Source organism: Phascolarctos cinereus, unplaced genomic scaffold, assembly GCF_003287225.1.
Source record: "Phascolarctos cinereus isolate Bilbo 61053 unplaced genomic scaffold, phaCin_HiC Scaffold_4;HRSCAF=312, whole genome shotgun sequence".
NCBI lineage: Eukaryota > Metazoa > Chordata > Mammalia > Diprotodontia > Phascolarctidae > Phascolarctos > Phascolarctos cinereus.
Window position 1 is genome coordinate 602,545,163 of NW_027555847.1, and position 26,270 is coordinate 602,571,432.

Below are 26,270 nucleotides of genomic sequence, written 5' to 3' on the forward strand. Positions count from 1 at the left end.
AGTGAATCTCATTCTCCTTGGATTTGGCTTAAGGGGGAAATAACATACACACTCAGTTGGATATGGAAATCTATCTTATACTACAGGAAAATAGGGAGGAAGGGGATAAGAGAGCAGAGGGGATGACAAAGGGGAGGTCAGATTGGGAAAGGGGGTAATCAGAAGCAAACACTTATGAGGAGGGACAGGGTCAAAAGAGAATAAAATAAATGAGGGCCGGGATAGGATGAAGGGAAATATAGTTCACAACATGACTATTATGGAAGTGTTTTGCATGACTACACATATATAACCTTTATTGAGTTGCTTGCCTTCTCAATGAGCATGGGTGGGGAGGGAGGGAGAAAATTTGGAACTCAAAGTTTTAAAAATAAATGTTAAAAATTGTTTTCACATCCAACTTGGAAATAAGATGTACAGGCAATGGGGTATAGAAATCTATCCTGCCCTACAGGAAAATAGAAGAGGACAGGGATAAGAGAAGGGGGGAAGATAGAAGGGAGAGCAGATTAGGGGAAGGGGTACTCAGAATGCACTACATCTTGGAGTGAGGGGAGGGACAAGATAGGAAGAAAATTTGGAGCTCAAAATCTTGTGGAAGTGAATGTTGAAAACTAAAAATAATTAATTTTAAAAATATGAAAAGTACTGGAAAAATAATTTTATTTTACAAGATTATTAATGCAGAGCTGGATGGAACCTTACAAGCCATCCAATCCAACCCCCTCATTTTGTAGGTACAGACACCGAGGACCAAGAAGGCTAAATGATTTACCTAAGAACATCCAGATAATAAAGGTCAGTGACTCTTCATATGCTTAAGGCAACTTCTAGGAAAATCATAACAGTAGAAATGAAAACAAACTTTTATCATCCTAAAGAAAGTTTGTCATAGGTGGGAACAGGTGGTCATAAACAGGATAGGCTATCTTTTGAAATACTTTAGTCCCTTTGGTAGTTGGGAAGCAAATAACCAAGCACTAAGACTTCTACGGAATCCTTTTTTAAGGAAAAAGAATTCACTATTCTACCACAGGGGGGCGATGATTCACTTTGAAAAAAAGCACAAAAGCACTACCTGATTCCTTCCTAATTTTAATTATGTAATTTAAGGCTATTTGTGAACCGTCACCAGATGTGTAGATGGCAGAGGAAAAGCTCAATTTAGAGATGACTTCCCTTCATTAACTATGAGGTGTTTCTCACCCTTTCTTCTTCCACCTCACAAACCCAACTAAACTTTATAACATGCATTAAAAGTTGATGTCGAGTTTTAATTTCAACATTATTTTCCCACTCCTACTTTGAGTTCAGAATCCTCTACTCATAGCTGTTTAATCAATATTTGGGGAGCGGGAGAACTTAAGTTATAATATATGAAAAGACTGGCATGGTCTTCCTTGACAAGCATTAGCTATATGGTTGACTAAATTTGAAAGCCTTGGATAAAAACAGAGAAAAAGGAAAATGTTGAAAGGAAACCAATTTGACACAGCCCCAACAAACCACTGTTTCCATTTAATTCACAATGCTTACATGGAACATTCCTGCCTTTAAAAAAAAAGGAAAAGTATCAAAGTATTTTCAAAGGTGGAAATAAAATAACTAAACAAAGCCAAGATCTGTGTGTATAGATATGTATATGTACATGTGTGTGTATAATACATACATATACACACACATACTCACACGCACATATACACATAAGAGAGAGAAATAATGCATGACATGTACAGAAATAGTATGTAAATTATAAATGCTATCACACAAATATTGTTTGGAGAAAAGATGTAACTACCATCAAGAAGTCATTTTTCATTCAAAGCATTATCCATTTGATTAAAAATTAAAATCATTTTATTTTAGAAGTGAAATAGATTTTAGTGATCTAGTCTAATTCTCTCTTTTCATATCTGAGGCCAAGGGATATGCCAAGGGACATACCCTTAGACACTTGGTGAGCTGAGACTTTAACTCAGGTCTCCAGGATCCTCTTTCAGTATTCTTCTCTTCCTGGAAACTGTCTTATAGGAAGAGACCTGCATGAGAGATGGATGTTTGGCACTTCCACATAAAAATGTCGGGTAACCTTCTAGTATTAGGTAATCAAAAAAGCTCAGAAAACCTCTTGCAGCCCTCTGACCTAGCTGCAACAAAGATGATGGAATACGACAATTGAAATTCATATAGTACTTTGAAGTTTTCAAAGTTCTTGACATACAGAATCTCATTTGAGTTTCATAGTGATTTTCTATCATAAGTACTTCTATCATCATTTTACAAAAATGGAAAACTAAGGGTCATAAAGGTTAAGTTATTTGCCCATGTTCATATAACTGAAAAATGAAATAGTTGAGATTTGAAACCAGGTCTTCCTGTTGCAAAGTCCATTGCTCTATCCACTATTACTTTACTCTATCCACTATACCAAGGGTCAGCAAAATATAGGCTTTTACATTTCAGAATAGTTTTAGAGTTTTAAATAAAGTTGTATTATACTTAAAATGTAAATACTTTTCTTAGCTAGGAAGCCATACACTAAACGGCCTGTAGAATATGACCTAGCCGTCAGGCCTTAGTTTACTGACGCTGGCACTATACCATACTGCCTCTGAAAGAAGAGAATAAGAATGGTCATTTGCACCATTATATTTTTGATTCTATAGACTCTTGTAGAAGCAATAAAGTTTAGAGGAGAGGGCACCATACTTGCATGGAAAACAACCTGGTTTCAAATCTCAGCTCTGTGACATTCAAGCAAATCACAAAATGAGCCTTAGTTTCTTCATATCTAAAATGGGAGTAGCAATACTTGTACTATCTATTTCTCAGGAAAAGTGAGAATTGATGATTTTTAAAATTCAAGTTCATCAAAACTCTAACAAGCTAAATATATTTTTTATAATAGCAAATCAATGCCTCTCACTTGCTCAATTCTCTGTTATTTTAGGTGCAAAATGCATAATAACATCTTAAAAGATGTACTACCATTCCCAAACAAATTAGTGGTAAAGAACATGAATATTTTCAGGAGAAAAAAATTGAAATAAGCAAGAATCATATGAATGATTTCTCTCAATCACTAAGAGAAATGGAAATGAAAACAACTCTGAGGTTTCACCTCATATCCAACTAAGCCAAGATGATTTAAAAAAAAAAAGTCAATATTAGATGGGCTGTGGAAAGACAAACACACTAATCGACTGTTTTACCATTCAAGAATGCAATTTAGAAATATGTGAGATGGGTAACTAAACTGTTCATATTTTTTGAACCAGTAATACCACTACTAGGCATATTCCTCAAGTAGGTCAAGAACAGAAAGAAAGGTCCTATACATAACAAAATATTCACAGCAGAATTCTTTGTAGCAGCAAAAATTAAGTCAAGTCTTCTTATACTTTATTCTCTTTCACATATTCAACAATTTAGCAACAATGACTTTCTTGTTTGTTGTTCCTTGCACAGGATACACCATCTCCTAACTCAATGCCTTTTTACTGGCTGTTCCTTCATTCTTGAAATCCTCTCTTCCCCCTTCCTTTGCTTCCTGAATTCCCTGGCTTCCTTCAAGACTCAAATACCACCTGAAGCAGGAGGCCTTTCTGGGTCTCCCCTTCTCTATGATCATGCTTTCTCATCTCAGATTGTCCTCACCCACTCTGTATAAATGTTGCAGGAACCTAGTTATTCACGTGTTTTCCTCTCCCATAGGAATGTAAGCTCCTTGAGGACAGGGACCGTTTGTTTCTATCCCCAGCCCTTAGCATAGAGACTGGCACACAGTTAGTGATTGATAAATGCCTCTTAACTGACTGATCACCATAACATAAAAACAAACATTAAATTTTCCGGAAGAGTCTCAGACCTAAAGGATAGACAAGGAAATGCACTTTCTTCCTCTAATAGAGAGGTGGGGGACTACAACACAGAAAGAAATATACATTCTTAGGCACAGTTATATGTTCTTTGATTTTACCTAATTGCTTCTGTTACAATAAAAGGTTTAATGGTGCTGATGATAAAGGGAAAGGATTGTGGTGTAAAAACAAAAAGCCACCAATAAAATGTTAAGTAAACCAAATTTTCATATACAATAGAGATAAAATGAAAAACAAAAACCTCAGATCTATGATCAGAAGCTACTGTCACTTCTTACCTTAAGTGAGTACAAGTCAGTAGTACTACTATAGGTTATGAGTTTTCTAGGTAAAATCATGAATTTATTTGGTATGTAACAACATCATCCCCTTTCATTCCCCCCTCAAAACACACACACAACACACACACACACACACACACACACACACACACAGAGAGGAAGAGAGAGAGAGAGAGAGAGAGAGAATGTTACACTTTAATGAGAAGATGCTGCTGGCTCTGTTTTGATTTGATTAGGAGTCAGAGTCATCAAAAAAATTTCAAGATCCTCTGTAGTTGACATCATAGTGTAATAGGAGGTGCCTTTTAACATAATTTCATTAGAACTGGAGGTATGATACCTTCTGCTTTTGCTTAATTTGATAAACATCATCTAACGAAATTTTCAGGCAGCAACATTTTGGGGAACTCTAGGCACAGGGCATTTTTAAAAATTTTAATACAAAGCTTTTTCCCCACTATACTAAAAGGGCATTCAGTTTCCAAGAGACAAATTAAATAATACTTTCTAGCATACGACTAGTCAACAATCCTTGTTACCACAGGTCTTCAGCCAAAGAACACCAAGGAATTTTTCTGCACATAACAGGGGTTTAATGAAAGGTGCAATAGCAGAGTAGCCTGAGAATCTGAGACCCTAGTTCAAGTACTGCCTCTGGAGCACAGGGCTGGCTCTGCAAACTTAGGGATGTCAGGAAGCTCTTAGTGTCCCAACAGATTCCTTAAGAATTTCAATTGCAGAACACTTGCTGGTCCTGCATTGATGGAGGAAATTCCAAAGGAAAGAAAAAAAAGAGGGGAAGGGGAAAGAAAAGAAGGCTTTAATGAATGGCTGTTCAAGAAGAAATGAACAAACAACCTAATGTGGATGGCAGAAAACTCATCTTCTATGATACGTCTTGAGGGAGACAAAAAGCCTCTTTTCCCTGAAATATTGTCCCCAATTTAGAGGACCATGGGAAGTATTGTATAATAGCTCAAATTCACGTAACACTTGAATAAAAAGCACTTTATATACAGTATCTTACTGAACTGATACAGAATAAAGACAGTAACATCAATGGATCAATATATACAATGGCCACTATGATATAAACAAAAACTACATGAAAATGCTGCTTAATTCAGATTAATTGCACTGACAAATGTAGACAGAGACAGACAGAAGTACAGGGACTCGCCCAGGGTCACACAGCTGGTATAAGTTTTTGAAGCTAAATCTGAACTCAGGTCTTCCTGACTCCAAGTCACTCATTGGTCCACCAACTGTAGTGTTCAACTGTCTCTAAAAAGTATAAATAGAAGCTATTGACTGTGAAACAAACATAAACTGCATAATATCTGCAATGATTAACTGGATGCCACTGACTATCAGTAAGAGTAATACTCTGTCCAGTTCAAGCAAATGGAACATAAGGCATGTAATTCCAACATTTGAGGAAAGGGCTGGGAGAGAAGGGGGGTTGGGAAACAGAGAGCCAGGTTGGTAAACATCTACATCAGCCTAGAACCCAGAAATGGAAGGGATAGCCATTCTCACAGAGAGAAAGGGATACGAAAAGTGGGTGAGAAAGAAACTCATAGCATGCATTCCCACTCAAAACCTGCTGTTTTTCACAGAAGACTCTCTATCTCCTGACCCCATGTCTTTTCACCAGCTGTTCCCTAGGCCTGGGATTCTCTTTCTTCATCTATACCTGTTGGTTCCCCTGTCTTCCAATACCAGCTACAATCCCAACTCCTACAAGAAGCCTTTCCTGATCCCTGTTAATGCAATTGCCTTCCCTCTGTTGATTACCTCCAATTTATCTTTATGGAACTTGCACACATCTGTTTGTGTATTGTCTCTTCCATTAGACTGTGAGCTCCTTAAGAGCAGAGACTGGTTTTTTTTTTTGTCTTTTTTGTCTAGGGCTTAGTTCAGTGCCTAGCATGCAGTAAGACCTTAAGAAATTCTTGTTGACTAACTGTTGTCAATCTTGACCTAGAACTTAGCTGTATTCAGGAAGTGTGATATGTAAGAAAGAAAACATACTCCAAACTTTCCAGTCCTCTGTTACCTCCTTTCCCCATGATCTACTCTGTCCATTTCCTACCTATTTATCCTACTGCCTTGCCTCCATGCCTTGGCTTACAACATTCTCTTTGGATAGAATGTCTCCTTATTTTATCTTCTGAAATTCTAGCCATCCTTAAAGATCCAACTCAAGTGTCACTTCCTCTAAGAGTCTTCCCACATGCCCTGATTAACAAATCATCTTTCATAAAATATTACAATTAAAATGGTACTAAAATTTTACCCAAATCACAAATTCCATGTTTACCAAGTTTTTCCATGAAGAGTTTCAATGTCAGTGATGTCACTATTCTCTACATTAGACTGGCCCACTTTTTGGACAAATCTAATTATAGGAAGATTTTCCTTATGCTGATCTGAAATCTATCTCCCTGTAATTACCATCAATTGCACTTAGCTTTGCCTTTCAAGCCAAAGTGAAATAAATTTATCTTTCTCATGAAATCCTTCGGTTATTTGAAGATCATACGATGCCCCCAAAATCTTCTATGCTCCAAGTTAAACATTCCCAGTTTCTTCAACTATCTCCCAGGTGTCAGTGTCCTACCCAATAAGGTTACCTTCATCTGTTCTGTATGTAACTTGCTTATGCCAATTTATGTAAATGCTATCTGTCCCATTAGCAGGTAAGTTTCTTGAGGGCAAGGAATGTATTTGTTTTTTGTTTGTACCCACAATACTTAGAGCAGTGCCTAGCACATAGCAAGCCCTTAATAAAACGCTTGTTGATTACTTGATATGGCACAATTTCAAGTCCCGTCACTAACCTAGTCCCCCTCATCTTTCCAAAAGTTGGTAAATTCAGTAAAAGGCAATGTTCCAGATGTGATCTGGATAGGGGACTATCAATTCCCTCAGTCTGATCAGTAGATTTCTATTAATACAGCCCAGGATTACATTAGGTCTTTTGATTGCTACATCACATTGCTGACTTATATTAAGCTTACAATCCACTAAATCCCTTGTCTTTTTGTCATAAACTGCTTTCTAGGCACTTTTTTTATTGTCCTATTCTCATGCATTTGGTTTTCAAAATCCATGATCAGGACTTACTATTTATACCTGCCAAGCTTCAATCCACTGTTCCAGCCTATACAAGTCTTTTAAGATCTTGATTCTGCTAGCTCTCCTTCCCAGATTTTTGTCATCTATAAGTTTCATGATATGACATGATGAATTTCATCCGGTCAAGTCAAGTCAAAGTAACGACTGATCAAAGTAATGATTAAACACAAACATGTTAAAGCTAGAGCACAAGGAAATTCCATGGAAAACCTCCCCAGTTTGGTACTGATATATTACTATATTTTGGTCATTCAACTAGTTCTTTAAGCATCTACCTGTACTGAATCTTCCTTGGGGCTGACACATAACACTTGGCTTGCATCTCTCTTCTACATTTATGTTCTATGCTCTATTCTAATTACTAAAACCACATTCTCCTTTCCAAAATAATAAATTACATGAAGATAGTATCCAACTTTCATTCTTTGAAATCTCCCCTGGCACAAAACTATACAACATAGGGCTTAAATATGATCTGTTGAATTGAATTCTAAACTGTAAAAGGAACCCCAACTAATCTTTTTGACTATCTTAATTCTATCCCTCATGTTTTTTATTCGTATGAAATGATCTAAAGAAATAGCCGTGAAAAGTCCTTTAATTTAAACAGCATTTTCCTTCCAAAATGACATATAGAGATGTAGCAATATTTTGTTTAGTCATTTCAGTCATGTCCAACTCTTTGTGACCCCATCTGGGCTTTTCTTGGCAGAGATACTGTAGTGATTTGCCATTTCCTTTTCCAGTTCATTTTTCAGATGAGGAAACTGAGGTAATCAGGGTTAAGTGACTAGCCCAGGGTGACACAGCTAGTAAGTGTCTGAGGCTAGATTTGAACTCAGGTAAATGAGGACCTTCCTGACTCCAGGCTGGCACTGTGCCACCTAGCTGCCCCCCATATAGCCATATACTGTTAGATAAGGATTAACAGACCAATTAGATAAATGTCTCATTTCAAGGGGATTTTGACCAACACTATATTTGAATCCTTGGGAAGGGGGGATGACAATACAGGGTTCTACTTGTAAAAATGTTGGAAGACAGGTAGAAATTCAAAAGTTGGACTTAAATATTTCATAAAATGGTAGATGTGTAAGGAATCAAATAACAAACATTTATATAAAGATACAAAGCACTATACATACATTTCCTTGTTTAAGCCTTACAACAACTCTGAAGTAGATACTACAGGTATTACTGTACCTGTCTTATAGATAAGAAAATCAAAGCTCAACAGAGGTGATTTTTCCACAGTCACACAGCTGGTCAATTGATCAATGGCAAGATTTGACTCAGGTCTTCTTGACTCTAAGTTTAGCATTCTCTCCATTTATCTTACCACCACCCAAATAATAATTAATATTTTAAAGTCCTTTTTTACATGCATTACCTCTTGATAACCATAACAACTCTATGGAGTAGGTAATACAGGTGTTACCATTTCAATTTTACAGAAGAGGAACTGAGATTCAGGGAAGTGACATGGCCACACAGGAAGTTTCAAAGGTGTGATACAAAGCTAACTCTTCCTAATCCCAAGTCTTACACCATAGCCTCTATTCCCTGCAATCTCTCAACCTATCTCATTTCATAGATAATAAAGCAGGGTAAGTGATCTACCCAAGATTACATTACGTGGCAAAAGCAGAACTTGTTTGTCTATTTCCCATTGCTCTATAGTGTGCCACACATGTCTGAAGAGCAAGAAAACAATGTGTTCAACAGCTGTTGGAAGGCGTAGGGCACCTGCTAAGTTGTGGTCATACATCTGCCAGAATGCTGTAGGAAACATGTGCAAGAACTAAGGGGGAAATCCTGCAGTTAATGTCACAGGAAGAGTGGGCCAAATCCTGACTTTGTTTTTAGAAAGCATGGGTGGTTATCCAGAGAGCTGAAATATGCCATTTCATCTCTGTCCAGAGTTTTTGTTTGGACATTTTAGGGAACTATATGTTAAGTTTCTTGGGTGTTTTTTTTACCCAAGTGGTCACAAAACGTAACAAAAATGTCAGTCCTTAAACTAGAACTAAAAAAATCTTTTCTTTTAGAAATCCAATTGAGGAAACATGTGAAAGTTATCTGACTGAAATTTTATGCATTTTACAATTGCTTTCATAAACTACAAAATGTATTCCTTTGTTAAAATTTATCTGTCATGGTGTTTAAGTCCATTCATTTATGAAAGGGTGACAGTGGAGAGAAAACAGGACTGAGATGTAGGAGTCATGAGTTCTGTCTAGGCTTTATCAAAAATTACTTATAATAACTATAACTCTAACATATGATTTTAATGAATACATCTATGCTTTATCAATTGTCAAATGGGAATAATTACAACCTGATCTGACTGTTTGGATCAAATGAGAATAGATGCAAAAGTGCATGTATAGGAAATACTATGCAAATAATAACAGTAATAAAATTAAAATAATAGCTAGCATTTTTAATAAACAATAACAAAAGCTAACATTTTAAGGTTTGCAAAGTGCATTGCAAACATTATTTCATTTAATCCTCATAACAATTCTGGGGAGTAGGTACTATGATCTCCACTTTGAACTTAAGGAAACTGAGTCAGTTGTCCAGAGTCACATGGCTAGTAAGTGGTTTGAATTCACATCTTCTTGAATCCAGGAACAATGCTCTGTCTACTCCACCACCTAGCTGCAAACTTTAATTCTCACAACGAGGATGAGGTAAATGTTATTCTTCCCATTATATAGAAAAAGAAATTAATCAATGAATAAACATTTATCAAATGCCTATCATGTTCCAGGCACTGTCCTAAGAGCTGAGGATACAAATACAAGCAAAAAAAAAAGATACTTTCTGCCCTCAAAGAGCTTACATTTTAAAGGGGGAAGACAAAATTTAAAAGAAAACTGAAAGGATGGTGGGGAGGAGAAGATACCACCACAGGGGCAAGATGGTGAAGACCAAGAGAGTCAGAAACATAACTGGCAGAGGAATGAAGTAGGGCCAGCCTGGGTCCATCCCCAAAATGGTGGCTCCTTGGAAGGAATTCAACCAATGGGAGAAGGGGGCCAGTATGGTGGAAAGATGTGTCAGTATAAGAGGCTCCAGGCAATGAAGGAAGCTCTGCAGTAAGGAGGCTGATGAGTCTTTGTGTTAATATTAGGAAGAATCAGATATACAGCAGGGAGGGAAATTAAACCATATTAGAGTAGATAATTACCTAGCAATTACCCAATCCCTTCCACCACTTACATTCTAAGAAACAATCTAGCAGTCAAGTTGAACTCAAATGAGATAACACTTTTAAAACACTGAAAATCTTAAAGTACTAAATAAATACTAGCTATCTTTATTATTAGTACTATTAAACTCTGTCATCATCTGTGTTCCCTACCAATGTTATTAAACATGATTACATATTCAAAGAATTTGGCCCAATGCCACCACTGGTTTAAAGCAACTAGATGGGTCAGTGGATAGAGCACTAGGCCTGGAGTTCAAATCTGGCCCCAGACACTAACCAGCTGTATGATCCTGCCTGTATCACTTAATTGCTGACCAAATCAATTTCCTCAACTCTAAAACAGGGATTTAAAAAGTAACTATCTCCCAGGGTTGTTGTAAGGATCAAATGAGGTATTTGTAAAACATTTAGTACAGGGCTGGCACACAGTAGGTGTTTAATAAATGCTTGTTCCTTTCCCCTTAAAAGCAAAAGCCACATTGAGGTTATATTTTCTTTGTTCTTTAGACAGGCCAAGAGAGCAGTATTGGTCAATAAACATTTTCTCCAACCCTAACAGGGACTTGTGTTTACTGTAACACATTTTTAAACACTGAAGAAACACCCATGGTTTTCAATCAAAAGGAAAACATTCCAAGATACTCTAAAGAATATGTTTTTTAAATCCCCACATCACTTTGTTTTTCAGGTTTCTAGAGTACAGTGGTGATCATTAATATTCTAAGGCTACTACCTTTTTTTAAACTGCTTGTCACCACACAATGAATAAAACAGAAAAAGTGGAGTCAAATATTTACGTCTCATTTTTAGTTCAAATGTAGAGGATTTCCTACCTGAAAACCTATTCTCCTCTAGCAAGAGACTATGGAAATTATTTATAAACAATCTATGTTAAATTGATATGAGAAACCATTATTTATGAGCACAGCAAATGCTTTATTGATTCTTCATGTTCTTCACAAGCAAGCTCTAATGGCCAAAGTACTATGAGCCTTGGGCCTTGTGAAATTGCTTCTTAGCTTAGGTGATTCTAAGGTAACAAACACAATTTATATCAATCAGTGAGAACAAATGTGATTGAGAAGAAAGCTGAGGGGCTGACCCCTGAACCAGAAATCCAAGCAATGACCAGTATTCCTAGCAACTTCAGTAAGTTCAACGAGAGTTTGAGAGGAGAAAAATAAGAAGTCAAAATAACAAAGCTAACTAAGCACTCAAAAGACAGAAAACTATCTAGAAAGCACTATGAAAAGTTTCAGACTGGTATTAGGATGTAGAAATAAGACTGTGATTTGTAGTGACAAAGATAGGCTTCCTACTGTACCATACACTGAAGTAATGGATCCAATTTGGTTCTCCAGAATTGGAGAGGAATGTAGAAAAGCCAGAGAGGGTCTAGGTAGTAGCATTAACTTTAAAAACATAAGAGTACAATAGGGATTATGTGAAAAGCTAAAGATGTCTTAATATTTATGACAGGTGGCTTTCAAGGGAAAAAAATTAACTATTTTTCCATTGATACCAATCCTTAACAAGAAATGGATAAAATTGCAAAAGCAGAGTTTTACAGTACAGATAAAAACCTTCTGAATATGAAGGCAGCTAGATATTCTGGAGTTATTCAGGGCAGATGTAAATGAATTGGCTGCAAAAATCTTCAAAAGTAAGGTAATTATCTATCTGTCATAGTTTAGGAAGAGTCCTACATGAAGACTGAATGAGTAAAGCATGAAATTATCTCTAAGCATCACTTCCTGCCCTCTCATCCTACTGTAAGATAAAAAGAAAAAAAGTGAAAGAATGAGACAGACTAACACTGCAGTGATAAATGCTTTTAAAAAGGTTACCCATAGGGTAGAATGCCAGCCCTGGATTCAGGAGGACCTGAGTTCAAATCTGACCTGTCAGACACATAATACTTACTAGCTGTGTGACCCTGGGCAAGCCACTTAACCCCATTGCTTAGCCAAATATATAAACACACACACACACACACACACACACACACACACACACACGTATGTATGTACGTACATATATGTATATACGTATATATGTGTGTGTGTACATATATGTAAATTTATGTGTGTGTGTGTGTCTGTGTGTATACACATAAATAATTGTTACCTACAGTTAATGGTAACCATAGTCAAGTCATCAAAGAATAAACTGTTAATGTTTCTGCACTTTAAAAAAGTTCTTTTCTAGGAGTCATCTAAATGTGCTCGCAGAAGCTAAACTGATACCAACATTCATCAAGGCTTTCAGTTATTGAAAAGTTGCTGCAGTTGTGTTATTCATTTTACTTTAAATTTTGGGTCACTACCAGTCCCAGTGGAGATGCTATATACCACCTATAAAGTGGACACTGGCTGTGAACAATCAATAATCTTTGTTTTTCTCACAAATCCTATGTGTACACTTATCTAGAAAATGTAAAGACCAAGAAATGTGTCTTCATTCTATATACATAATTAGAAGGGAAGTTAAAACAGATACTGTATTCTCGCAGAGGTTAACATAGAACTCATGTAATAAAAACTGTGATTACTTATAAACTGCCTATAAACTAAGAAACTTCTTTAATAGAACTAAAGTTCTGGACAATAAAAGTTAGTGCCAACAAACCATAGGGAACTTGCAACAGTCCACTGGGAAAAGCCTAGCACTTGAAGCCAAGACTAAACAAGGCTATATTTTTCAAACTCTACCCAAAAACATCCTATATGCCTTATACTTAAACTGCACAGTATTCAGCTTCCAATTTCTCTATCTAAAAAAGGGGGAGAAAAACCCCAATCAATTCATAGCAAAACACTCGTTGGCTAACCACAGATCCTATATTTTATTCAAAAATTGCTATTGTTGCAAAAGACATGGTGGTAAATATGGAAACATAAACTATTTGTTTCCTTTAAAAATAGATTAAAGCCCAGAGAGGGGTGTGTGTGTGTGTGTGTGTGTGTGTGTGTGTGTGTGTGTGTGTGTGTGTGTTAAAGTGACTTTCACTTATTAGAAGGACTAGACTGAATGCCATTATTAGTTAATTCAAGTGTGATAGGGTTTTGAGAACTGACTGGCATCTAGGATTTGTAGTGCAGAAAGAAAGCATTTCCTCTTATTCCTGAAAGCTATTTGGATGATCAAAATCTTAGTAGTGAAAGGCAGATTTCAGTCATTCCTTTGGAGTTTTGAAAAAGACACACAATCTGTGAGAGGGCAGACTGCAAAGTAGGAGCAGAAGCTATAATGAGCAGAGAGGCAGCCTTTAGTGGAGGATGCTGGCATTTTCAATCCTGCCCGGGACGTCAGCTGAGCTGGAGAGAAAGGGCAGCACAAGAACAATAGTGAGAAGGGGACAGGGAGAGAGAGAAGCTGAGCTGGGTCAGAAAAGAAAGAAAGTTAGCTAGAAATATACAGAACAAATTGTGACAAAAAGCCAAATGTTAAGAGATTTTTTTCCTCTTAACTGGACAGCTCTGAATTATTATGATTCTATTGATAATAGCCATGAAACATCAGAGAAGGAACCACAGATACCTGAGGCCATTAATTACATTGTCCCAGGCTTAAATTGAGCTAATTGATGTAATAGGGTATAGGTGACTGACTCTCCAGTGGGAAAAGGCTGTGACCAGAGGGGAAAAAATTCTTACTCTAAATCACACCAAGGAGGAAATAGGAAGGTTTCAGGTCCATCCCTTTCCTTAAGGAAGGAGGGATCAGACAACGTCTGGTATCAGCCACTTAACTTTACTCTACATAGCAATGCTCACAAATCAGTAAACATTTATCAGGCATTTATGGATTTTAGCAACCATTGACAAATTGTAAGCCTGGGAAAGCTATCTCTCAGTGCACCAGGCAACTCTCTAAAACTTTACATTGTAGAGAAGTGCTGATCTTCATGAGCAGAGAAAGTTACCCACAAGGATCTCAAACAAAAAAAAAATCATATTAGACACTTTGATAGGTGTTTGGGCTACAAAGACAGACAGAAACAAAGAAAAGGAAATTACCTTGAGGAGTTTGGGAAATCGATGGTTTGTAGATGAAATACATATTTGTTATTGTTCAGCCATTTTTGAGTTGTGTCAGACTCTTTATGACCCCATCTGGGGTTTTCTCAGCAAAGATACTGGGGCAGTTTGCCATTTCCCTCTCCAGCTCATTGTACAGATGAAGAAACTGAGGTAAACAGGGTTAAGTGACTAGCCCAAGGTCATACAGCTAGTAAGTGTCTGAGGCTGGATTTGAACTCAAGAAGATGAGTCTTCCCAACTTTAGGCATGACACTCTATCTACTGTGCCACCTAGCTACCCTTCTTTCAAGGTACCAAGTACAGATATAGTATCACTCAGATCTCATTGGAGAGTTATAGTTATTAGCATTTTAATTCCAATAGAGTCCCTTAGTTAGAAGCTCTGTAAAAGTCTCTATTTGATAGAGAGTGAAATTCAGCCAAAGAGCAGTCAGGCTGACTCACAAGACAGAACAGTTTCCTAGCTCCTGAAATATCAAACAGGTTTCTTCATAGGGCAGTCCCGCAGCCTGGATCTCCAGAAATCTTCCACTATGACTGTAACAAGATGGCTTGGGTTATAAAATTCTAATCAAATGAACTTCATCCCAATTTGACGAACATATTCCTCAATTTCCTACTGTTCTGATTGGAACTATATTGCTCCTGCATTGAGATAATGACAACTTGTGGCGCCAGCAAGATTGGATTTCAGTTTTAGAAATTGCATTATGTTCCATTAAAGTCCCCTTACAAAAAATGTGTATTGGGCAGGTAATATTTTGCAGTCAATTTTTGTCTCCAAATGCTATTTACTTGTGACACAATTTCATACACAATAAAATACAAATTACATGCCTGGGTTTAGATGTTAAAAATCTAAGAAAAAAATTATTAAATATCTAAAAATTGTGATTTTTTACATCAAAATAGAGTGCTATCGCTATAAATTTGAGTTTTAGCATCTTAAAAGATAATTTCACTTCTGATTTAGAAGTGAATTGTTATTCAATTAACTGTGCCAGCAAAGTCTAAGGCATAAATTTTCTTATGGAAATTGTTCATGAGTGAATAGTACTACTTTACCAATGGAATTTTCAGAATTGTTTTTTTCTAATTTAATGAGATGAAATATTATAAAGTTCCCATTAGAGAAAATTACTGAGTTCACAGGTGGAGGTGGAGGGAGATGAGGAAGAGGGGGAGGGAGGAGAAGACAGACACAGAGTGACACACAGACATATGGAAAGAAATTACATTAACAACAAATGAAAAATTCTAAGAAATACCTGGCTATGAAAAGAATTAATCCAGACTGATAAAGCCCAGTATTTGACTGGTCTTGAAAGAACTTCAAGTTCCATCCTCTTGAGCAGAGGTATATCCATACCCAAACACCTTTGATTTTAAAGATTTCTCAGAAAGAGGAAAGGTAGCGTGATGCAGAGGATAAACAACTGGCTTCAGAGTCAGGAAGATTTGGATCCAAACCTACCTCAAACACATAATGGCTGTCTGACCCAACATAATTCATTTAACAGGTCAAGAGCTTCAGGCAACTCTCTAAAACTTTGAGTTGCAGAGGTGGCTGGTAGAGGGAGAGTTCCCTCATCAAGAAGTTACCTCTACCAATAAAGTAGTATAAACTCCTATTTTTGTCCTGGGAAAGATAATTGCTTCTCATACACAAACACCGTTGAAACATTGAAAAGAATCATTTACACAAATTCCTTTTCCCCTTCTGCTGTTTAAATACATTTCCTCTCAGAGAGGACAAGTGACTTGTTATCAGTCTCCATATAATAATCTTCAAATAGATGAAGAATATTAGATCATCCTTCAGCCTCTGTACAGCTATTAACAGATGTATATTTTAGCTGACAAAGTATATAAAGTTATCTTATTTTTACACACATACACTGCTTATTTTCCACTGAAATTTCTGTTGATCTTGATAGAAATTTAATCTTTCTGGATCATGTGGGGATCAAAGTCCTTGCAACTATCAAATTTTGTTCAACATAAGAAACTGGTACAGTTTTATGAATGGACATGATCCTAAAGAAGACATGTTACCATCTGCTTTGCTGCTGCACCCCAAGGACCACTGTGCCTTTCCATGTATCATGTAGCTGAAACCTCCTGTATGTGCTGTCTCTCCAGCTGGAAGGGGAGCTGTATCAGGACAGAGGCTGTCTTGCTTTCTTTCTATTGGTCTTCTCAGAGCTTTGCACAGAATAAACACTTAATAAATGCTTTCCATTCATTTCCACTGTATAGCCAAGCTACCTTCTCAAGTTTCTAACTTTCCTTCCCTTTAAATAAAAGAGTATCCAGCAAGACTGGGATGAACTAAGTGAAATTATCACAACCCAAAATATATACAGAATGACAACAATAAAGGAAATTAATACTAAAAAGAAGTCAGTCTTTGGGTAATTGTAATAACCAAAGAACAGATAATTAACATAGCTTTATTTTCAGCATCGAGGCAGGAGATTATAAGGACAGAATGTTACCTGTACTGTATCATCAGATGAGGTAATTGTATCATTTGTTTTTGCTTCACTGTTTTAAGGGGCCTGGGGGAGAGGGGAGAGGAGAATGTCTATCTATACCCAGAAGTGGTTGTATTGTAAAAACAAAAACTTATGTTGTTTAAATTAAAATGTATTATTTGTTTAAAATGTTACATTAAATAATAAAATAGTAAAAAAAAAACTTAAAGTTTTATCTATGAAACATATAAAGGCAATCAAAAATCAAAACCACCAAGATAAATCACTAAATGCATTCCTTCTTCATGTTCAATCAACAAGTATATATTAAGTGCTTACTGTATACTGGGCTCTATGCTAAAAACATCTGTACTTCTCTCATTTACATGGATCATACTAAAGCAAAAGTAGACGCATTTCAGTCTTGTAAGTGCCCTTCCCTAAACCATTTGCAACAAAACATGGCTAACCTGTGAGTACACATGAGTAGCAGAAGGGTGAAGCTGGCCACTAATGCACCAACATAAGTCTATACGAGCTTATAGGAGATTTAGAGCTAAAAGAGACTTATCTAATTCAGTTTCTTCATTTTATAGATGAGGGTAATGAGGCTCAGGGATGTTTAATAATTTGACTGAGGTTGCACAGGTAATAAAGGGGAAATGCTGGGATATAAAACCTGGTCTGTCTCTCTTACCCCAAATCATTACTCTTTCCACTATCAATACATATCCACCATAGCTGTGTTAGTCTTCCTAGCTCCCTCTTTTCCCCTAGCCCCCAAATCTGTCCATTGGCTAGGTGAGTTCCTCCTTTCTGAACCAGAAGCTGCTCTTCTTACATATGATGACAAATTGCTGATGATTAGATAAAGTTGATTCCTAGCCCTATCATTTTAAATACCTTAAAAAAAAAACTAGTGAGACACTCACTGATCTCCAACAAAATGGATATCATGCTATAAACAGAGAAAAAGAACCAAAAGCAAAACAAATGTGTAGGAGATAAATTCACTTCACAGTCGATATTTACGAAAAATAAATTATATCCACAACTCTCTCAGTTGGAGACAAATGGCAAACTACATGCCCCCCTGTATCGATGCTGAAAGCCAGCCAGACCCTGCGGTTTGGCTCCCTCACAACGTTTAAATACAAGAACTCACACAACAGCATCCAAATGACCAAATAATATGTGTGCTCCTCACAGCTAAGAAAAGAAACACAAAGCAACAGATACATACATACACAGAAATACACACACACACACACACACACACACAACACACACACAGAGCACCTAATTTAATATTCCATAACTAGAAGTTACTAATCATGCCTCCCCTGAGCCCTTATGTAGATGAATGAGGTAATGTGTGTTACCAAAGCTGAAAACATTCCCTGTCTCTCACTTTATTAATTCTCCATCTGCATGATCTTTCTATTCTTTAAATGAAACAGTATATAAATTCAAAAAAATCTATAAAAGCCTGTAGGAAATGTGTTAGAGATAGCATATTCATCATCTTCATAAGGGTTTCATTTTCTCACTGCATTCTCTCCCTAATCATTATGATGTTCCCAGTTTGAAGACAGCAAATAAGGCAGGAACAAGCTTGTTTCTTGACCCTGATATACCAAGAAGGCAGTCAGTTCAAACATTTATTCAATATCTACTACATTAAACATACATAAGGAAAAAGTATTGAGGAAGATGGGCATGATAAATGATAAATTGATACAATAAAAAATTAATTAAAACTTAAAATTTTAAAATATTCAGAAACAGAGTAGTGTGCCAAGTGCTAGAGAAATTAACATAAGTGACAATCCCTGATCCAAACGTAATTTTATAGCTTCATGCATGTCAGAATTCCTCCCAGGGAGGCTGATCATGCACCTCCAAAGCATACTTACTAGATTGTCACTCTAACTTGCTGTGGATCCACAATTTACGACCTTCAAGAAACACAAAGTCCATTACAGAGCGTGAATCAAAGTTTTTCAAGCACTGGCAGAGTCTCCAAAAAACTGAGAAGAATCTCTATGCCACAGTGAGGCATCAGAATAGGAATTTGGTGGATTTCCATTTTATGACATTAGAAAATGGAATGTAGATGATATAATTCAATATATTGATGTTTTCTACACAACCAGAGTAAAATACTTTTCAAAATACAAGATGATAGCTTTAAGAACCATATCTCCTAAGCATTACCACTTTCTCCTACTGCCATTTGTCATTATACTTAAATACCTACTTCCTTTATAGCAGGTCTTAATCTGAGGTGCATGAACTTAAAAAAAAAAGGATAACTATTTCAATATAATTGGTTTCCTTTATAATACTACATATTCTATTGTATGCATTTAAATATATTAATCAGAAAAGAACCCATAGACTTCAGAGTGCCAAAAGATATCTGGTCTTAAAAAGCCTTAGAAATGTGTGTATACCTACACACGTGTGAGTATGCACATGTGTTCCCATATATGTGCGTGCATGCATGAATATGTGGGGGAGGCTCAAATTTGCAAATAAGGGAATTGATCTATACATGAAAAGAACAAGAGAGTAAAAGAATGAAATAACACATCTAAGCATTAGTCAATCCCTGTGTATACTGGCATGGGGATTCACATGCCAAAGAGTAGCACACCAGCTTATTCATGCAATTAAGTCTGTTGTTATATTTAAGTTGTGACCATCTCAGAATCTAGTTTTCCAGCACAATCCTCCTGTCTCTCTCCTAAGATCCTTATTTCCAATTTTAAGCAGTAAGAGTAATTGGAATTCAGTTCAATTAACATCTAATAATCACATATTATGTATAGAATACTAAACTAGGTGCTTAGTGAGTCATAAATCTTAAGCAAAACATTCCTTACCCTCAGAGCCTATTCACTAGTAGCAGAATATGATGCCACAAATTACAAAGCAAAATAATATGTAAGGGGTACAAAATCCCATATTAAGTTTGGAGAAAGATTTGGGAATGCTCATCATATCAAGAAGGCTTCCTAGGAGGGCTTTAAAAGACAGGCAGAATGTTGTTTCTGTCAAAGGGGATGATCTTTGGGCTGAAAAGGACAAAACAAATATGACTAACGGGATAAAAATTCAATACAAGTACAGATTATAAGAGGACACTTAGCTATTCTTGATGAATTTAAGTTGCCAGACCCAAGTTAACTTTGTTGAAGGGCACTAAAAAAAAATGCTAGTCATGATTGCTAAGCTGTTGTTAGTGACCTTTGAAAGACTGTTAAAATTGGGAAAAGTGAGGGGTTAAAGAAAGGGGGAAATGTTCCAATTTTTAATGGAGTTGAAAAACTATAGGTCAGTGAGATTGACACAATTCCTGGCAAAATTCTAAGGGAATATATTATTAAAGTGATGGTCAGTAAATATCTAGAAAAGGAAACAATAATGACAAAGAGTCAGTACATCTTTAAGAACTCATCATGCCAGCCAATTCAGGAATGCGTTTTTGCTGGACTATGCATATTTGTTACAAGGGTTTTGTTTTTCTTTCTTTTTTTTCTTTAAGTGAGGTGGATGTAAGAGAGAGAAAAAATAGACTGTTGTTAATTTAACATTTAAAAAATAACTTTATGCCTTACTAACTTTATTTCCCTTTTTGAAAGCCTTATTAAACTGACAGACCAAAGGAACCTATTTCTACAGCATTCTTAATACTTCTTAATTCAAGTACCTTCCTTCTGTTGATTACTTCCTACTTCTCCTATAGCTTCTTTGTACTTAATTGTCTCCTCCCTTCCACTATGAGTTCCTCAAGGGCAGGAGACATCCTTTTGTGTTTCTTTGAATCCCTAGTGCTTTGCATAGTGTCAGACACAGAGGTTATTGATTAACAGACTAGCAGTTTGCAAGAAGGAATACCTTAGGCATCTGTGAGTGGTCCTATGTTATTCAATGTCTTTATTAAAGTCTTGGATGAAATATGTGTAAATGATATGCTCACCAAATAATGAGACGACACAAAGTTCAAAAGGATATCTAACACAAATGATGATCCAGTCAAGGTGCAAAAAACATCTCTAGTCTGGGAGCCAAGATGGCGGAGTGAAAAGGTAGCCGCTCTCACTCTCCCCTAACAATCTCTGAAAACCCAGAATATATCACCCCAGAAAAAAACCCTGGAACAGCTGAACTAGAAGAAAGATGGGAAGCAGCAGTGCAGCAGCCCAGCAAACGGGTCTCCCAGTGCCTCAGCAAAAATAAGGGAGTCAGAACTACAAGGGGCTCCAGGCAGATAAGTACCCTGTGGCATTCATCTGAAAGGAGGTGAAGAAAACAACCCAAAGGCTTCCTAAAGCCCTGGCCTTGCTGGTTCCAGCCCAACACCAGGTGAGCTGTCGGAGCCCTGCAGCCTCCAATTGTGAAGAAATCCTGAAGCCCAGGTGGTAGAACAGGCAAACACCAACACCTGGACCTCTGAGTGCCTCAGTGAGTGAGGGTGGGGGAACCTGGAAACCAGCTCAGAAAACCACCAGGTGCCTCTGCACTCTACCACAAAGGAATCTCCCAGTGCATTAGCAGAAACAAGGGAGACAACACAGCAGGGAGCCCCAGGCAGATAAACACCCTGCAGCACCCATCTAAAAGGAGCTGAAGAAAGCTAAAGGAAAGGAAAAGCAGGCAACCTAGAATTGCCTGAAAGTTCCAGCCTTGCTGATTCCAGCCCAACACGAGGTAAGCTGCCAGAAACCTACAGCCTCCAATTGCCAACATAAGAGGCCCCAGCACACAAAGCCAGTGACCAAGACCTGGGCTCCCAACACAAGAAGCTTGGGTCAGTGCCCTCTGTTCCCCAGCAGGAGAGCTCAATCTCTTTAAAGGCCAGGGAATAAAGAAACACCATGAGTAAAAAGAAAGATACCATAGATTCATATGAGAAGAGTGAAGATCAAGACAGAAATTCTGAAGAGGACAACATTGTCAACAAACCCACATCTGCAACAACAAAAGGGAATATGAACTGGTCTGAAGCCCAAAAAGCCTTCTTAGAAGAGCTCAAGAAGGATTTTAATAGTCAAATGAGAGAGGTAGAAGAGTCCTTCAAAAATACAATTGGCCAATTGGAAAAAAAATACACTAAATAAATTAAGTCCCTAAAAAACAAAATTGGCCAGTTGAAGAAGGAAGTAAAAAAACTAACAGAAGAAAACAATCTGTTAAAAACTAGAATTGGACAAATGGAAACTAATGTCTCTATGAGAGAGCAAGAATCAGTCAAACAGAAACAAAAAAATGAAAAAAAGATGAAAAATAAAATACCTCATCAGTAAAACAACAACCTGGAAAATCGATTCAGGAGAGACAATTTAAAAATTATTGGACTACCTGAAAATCATGATGAAAAAAAGAGCCTGGACAGTATCTTTCAGGAAATCATAAAGGAAAACTGCCCTGAAGTCCTAGAACCAGAAGGGAAAATAACCATAGAAAGAATCCACGATCACCACCTGAAAGAGATCCCAAATTGACAACGCCAAGGAATATAATAGCAAAATTCCAAATTACCAGATGAAAGAGAAGGTGCTGCAAGCAGCCAGAAAGAAACAATTTAAATATCATGGAACCACAGTCAGGATTACACAGGACCTTGCAGCTTCTACATTAAAAGACCACATGCATGAAGGCAAAGGAGCTTGGAATGCAGCCAAGGATCAATTACCCAGCAAAAATGAGCATCATTTTTCAAGGGAGGAGATATTCAATGAAATAGGAGACTTCCAAACTTTCCTGATAAAAAGACCAGAGCTCAACAAAAAATTTGATCTTCAAGTACAGGACTCAAGAAGGATAAAAAGGTAAATGGGACAGAAAGATACAATATGTTGTAAGGGGGGGGCTGTTTAAACCCCTACAAGGGAATATGACACTTGCAACCCTTGAGAACTGTATTGTTATTACACCATGTTAAAGGAGTATACATAAAGAGGGTGGATATTAGTTGACTTTGATGTAATGAAAAAAAAATCTAATCAAGTGGGTTAAATGGATCCAAATAAGTGGATCAATCTGATCTTAGAAAATGTACTGAGAAAGGAGGAGGCAGACAAGGGTAAATTACATTACAGGAAAAGACACAAAATCCTCTTACAGCAGAGGGAAAGAAGGGTGTGGGAGCATTGTTTGAACCTTACTCTCATCAGATTTGTCTCAAGAAGGGCATAACATAATCAGTTAGGTATAGAAATCTAACTTGCCCTATAGGCAGTAGGGAAAAGGGGAAAGAAAAGAGGGGGAAAAGGGGGGGAAGAAGGGAGGGAAGAAGCAGTAGTAGTAAAGGTGAAGAAAAGGGAAAGGGATAATAAAAGGGAGGAGGGACTGAAGGAGGCAGTGGTCAAAAGCAAAACACTAGTGAAGGGGGAAAGGAAAAAGGAGAAAGAAAAGCATAAATGGGGGGAAAGGATGGAGAAAAAGACACAGATAGTAATCATAACTGTGAATGTGAATGGGATGAACTCTCCCATAAAACAGAAATGGATTGCAGAATGGATTAAAAACCATAATCCTACAATATGTTGTTTACAGGAAACACATTTGAAAAAGAGTGACACATACAGGGTAAAGGTAAAAGGCTGGAGCAGAATATATTATGCTTCAGCTGAAGTAAAAAAAGCAGGGGTAGCAATCCTGATCTCAGACAAAGCAAAAGCAAAAATAGATCTAATCAAAAGAGATAAGGAAGGAAACTACATCCTGCTAAAAGGCACCATAGACAATGAAGTAATATCATTACTAAACATATATGCACCAAATGGTATAGCATCCAAATTCTTAGAGGAGAAGTTCAGGGAGTTACAGGAAGAAATAGACAGCAAAACTATACTAGTGGGGACCTGAACCTCCCCTCTCTGCACTAGATAAATCTAACCACAAAATAAACAAGAAAGAAGTTAAGGAGGTGAATAGAACATTAGAAAAGTTAGGTATGATAGACCTCTGGAGAAAACTGAATGGGGATAGAAAGGAATATACTTTTTTCTGCAGTACATGGCACATACACAAAAATTGACCATGTACTAGGGCATAAAAACCTCACAATCCAATGCAGAAAGGCAGAAATATTAAATGCATCCTTTTCAGATCATGATGCAATAAAAATTATATGTAATAAAGGGCCATGGAAAGATAGACTAAAAAATAATTGGAAACTAAATAATCTAATCCTAAAAAATGATTGGGTCAAACAACAAATCATAGAAACAATCAATAATTTCATTCAAGAGAATGACAATAATGAGACAACATACCAAAACTTATGGGATGCAGCGAAAGCAGTTCTTAGGGGAAGTTTTATATCTCTAAATGCTTACATAAATAAAATAGAAAAAGAGGAGATTAATGAATTGGGCATACAAAAAAAACTAGAAAAAGAACAAATTAAAAATCCTCAACTAAACACAAATTAGAAATATTGAAAACCAAAGGAAAAATTAATAAAATTGAAATTAAGAAAACTATTGAACTAATAAATAAAACTAAGAGCTGGTTTTATGAAAAAACCAATAAAATAGATAAACCTTTGGTTAATTTAATTAAAAAAAGAAAGAAGAAAACCAAATTACTAGTATCAAGAATGAAAAGGGTGAAGCTACCACCAAGGAAGAGGAAATTAAAACAATAATTAGGAATTATTTTGCCCAACTATATGCCAACAAATTTGACAATCTTAGTGAAATGGATACATATTTACAAAAATATAAATTGCCCAGATTAACGAAGAGGAAGTAAAATACTTAAATAACCCCATCTCAGAAAAAGAAATTGAACAAGCCATTGATGAACTCCCTAGGAAAAAATCTCCAGGGCCAGATGGATTTACATGTGAATTCTATCAAACATTTAAAGAACAATTAATTCCAATACTATATAGACTATTTGGGAAAATAGGTGAAGAAGGAGTCTTACCAAATTCTTTTTATGATACAAATATGGTGTTGATACCTAAACCAGGAAGAGTCAAAATAGAGAAAGAAAATTATAGACCAATTTCTCTAATGAATATAGATGCAAAAATTTTAAACAAAATACTAGCAAATAGATTGCAGCAACTTATCACAAGAATAATACACTATGACCAGGTAGGATTTATACCAGGAATGCAGGGTTGGTTCAATATTAGGAAAACTATCAGCATCATTGAGCATATCAACACCAAAACCAACAGAAACCACATGATCATCTCAATAGATGCAGAAAAAGCTTTTGATAAAATACAACACCCATTCCTATTAAAAACACTAGAAAGCATAGGTATAAATGGAGTCTTCCTTAAAATAATAAATAGCATATATCTAAAACCTTCAGCAAGCATTATATGTAATGGGGACAGGCTAGAAGCATTTCCAATAAGATCGGGGGTGAAACAAGGATGTCCATTATCACCACTGTTATTCAATATTGTACTGGAAATGTTAGCTTTAGCAATAAGAGAAGAAAAAGAAATTGAAGGCATTAGAATAGGCAAAGAAGAAACAAAGCTATCACTCTTTGCAGATGACATGATGATATACTTAGAGAATCCTAGAGAATCAAGTAAAAAACTACTTGAAATAATAAACAACTTTAGCAAAGTTGCAGGCTATAAAATAAACCCACATAAATCATCAGCATTTCTATATATTACCAACAAAGCCCAACAGCAAGAGATAGAAAGAGAAATCCCATTTAAACTTACTGTAGACATTATAAAATATTTAGGAGTCTACCTCCCGAAACAAACCCAGGAACTCTATGAACACAATTACAAAACACTTTTCACACAAATAAAATCAGATCTAAATAATTGGAAAAACATCAGCTGCTCATGGGTAGGCCGAGCTAATATAATAAAAATGACAATCCTACCTAAGCTAATTTACTATTCAGTGCCATACCCAATCAAACTACCAAAAATTATTTTATAGAGTTAGAAAAAATAATAACAAGATTCATTTGGAAAAACAAAAGGTCCAGAATATCAAAGGAACTAATGAAAAGAAATGCAGGGGAAGGTGGCCTAGCAATTCCAGATCTTAAATTGTATTATAAAGCAGCAATCATCAAAACTGCTTGGTACTGGCTAAGAAATAGGGAGGTGGATCAGTGGAATAGGTTAAATATGCAAGACACAGTAGTCAATGACTATAGTAATCTATTATTTGATAAACCCAAAGACCCCAGCTTCTGGGATAAGAACCCACTCTTTGAAA

The 26,270-nt window shown here is 36.5% G+C and overlaps 1 protein-coding gene and 1 long non-coding RNA gene across 3 annotated transcripts in view; one reads left to right on the forward strand and one right to left on the reverse strand.

The window, feature by feature from the left end:
* Positions 1–26,270, reverse strand: part of RSPO2 (R-spondin 2) — a 259,264-nt gene that overhangs the window by 21,120 nt on the left and 211,874 nt on the right. The window lies entirely within an intron of this gene.
* LOC110196827 (uncharacterized) overlaps positions 1–26,270 on the forward strand; it is a 54,528-nt gene that overhangs the window by 5,357 nt on the left and 22,901 nt on the right. Inside the window, exons 2-3 of one of the 2 annotated variants that reach the window (XR_013485746.1) lie at positions 738–798; positions 17,030–17,091. This is a non-coding gene — a long non-coding RNA (uncharacterized LOC110196827). Of the gene's footprint in view, positions 1–737; positions 799–17,029; positions 17,092–26,270 lie in introns of those variants that run through there. The other variant, XR_002321325.2, reaches the window with a different exon arrangement.